Source organism: Stegodyphus dumicola, chromosome 8, assembly GCF_044657685.1.
Source record: "Stegodyphus dumicola isolate Sdum_Otavi_A_Nest chromosome 8, ASM4465768v1".
Lineage (NCBI taxonomy): Eukaryota > Metazoa > Arthropoda > Arachnida > Araneae > Eresidae > Stegodyphus > Stegodyphus dumicola.
The window spans coordinates 416,132-417,529 of NC_140775.1; positions in this window are offsets into that span (position 1 = coordinate 416,132).

Below are 1,398 nucleotides of genomic sequence, written 5' to 3' on the forward strand. Positions count from 1 at the left end.
AGAACTCTTGATAAACTGGATTTCTGCCATTGCCTTTCACAGCACCTAAAATAAAAAAAATAAAAAAATAAAAAAAAAAAAAAAACACTCACAATTACTATATGTGAATATAATTCATAATTAAATTTAAACAAATGACTATTAGAATGCAAATTAAAGGAAGCATTTAAAATATTTTAACATTTAGTACCTATAAACAGAGTAGCAATTATTTGATTATTCGATTATAGTAAAATAAATATGGAGGATGCCTTTTAAAATTTTTTATGTCAGAAACTAAATTCAAACCACCAGCTGAACATATGAGCAATTTTATCAATCAGACACTGGTAGGTAACCTAGATACCAAATTAACATATAAAGTTGCCAAGATAAAGAGAGAAAATTATGATAATCACATCTTACCTAATTATAAAACTATTTTAATTTTAATGTGTAGGCAAGTCAAAAAAGAGTGAGAATGAATTTATTTTGCAACACAAAGTAAAGTTATCTTGCAAGAGCAAAAAAATCTTGTCTCATGAGATCCGCAAGTAAAAAATAATTAACTGCATCTGGTAACATTTATCTGACAACACATAAGTAATTGTTAGCCACGTGTAGAAAATAAAATCTGATCATGATAAAAATCATGATCACGTTTTATTTTCTGCACAGATTAGATTTTATTCATTTTAAACTTGAATTTAACTGCAGAAATCTACCAAAGAAGTATATTTTATGTTGTAACAGTAGTAAATGAAGATGTGGCTAAAGTATGTTATGTATGTGGTATTAAAGTATGTTAATAAAAATAATAATAATATAATATGTAGTTTAAATAAGTTCTGGAAACAATGAGTGTTGTCGTCCTCAGGAGATCGTGCTTTGCGATACTGTCGTTCAAAAAAATAGCTATAGTTTGTAATTCCAATAAAAAGCATCGTATTTTTGCTCTGCTATTTGTTTTCTCTATATTTTTAGAAATACCTTTTTAGATTATGTATTTTTTAAGAAATACTTTTTTAGGTTATGGGTCAAGCAAGCTCCCATATTGCGTCAAATGTTTTGAATTGATGTTTTCTCGAAGAAACGGAACTCGTTAAGCCTAATCAAGTAAGTGTTTTGTTTTCGTTATAGCAATCGAAAGTTGTTTCGAAATCAAAGTATGGAATTATCTAAGGTCCAAGTAAAGCTTTATCAGGTGAAAGCGATTGGCTTATATGGAAATACAGGATAAAATTTGTTTTAAATTATCATCCTGGTGCTTTAGAAATTGTAGAAGAAACTATAGTGAAACCAGAAATTCTTTCTGTAGATGCTCCGATTGCTCAACAAGAGAAATATAATGAAGCTGTTAAGAAGTTTCAAAATGCAAACACTAGTGCTATGATGGTATTAACGAATTCCATGACGGAA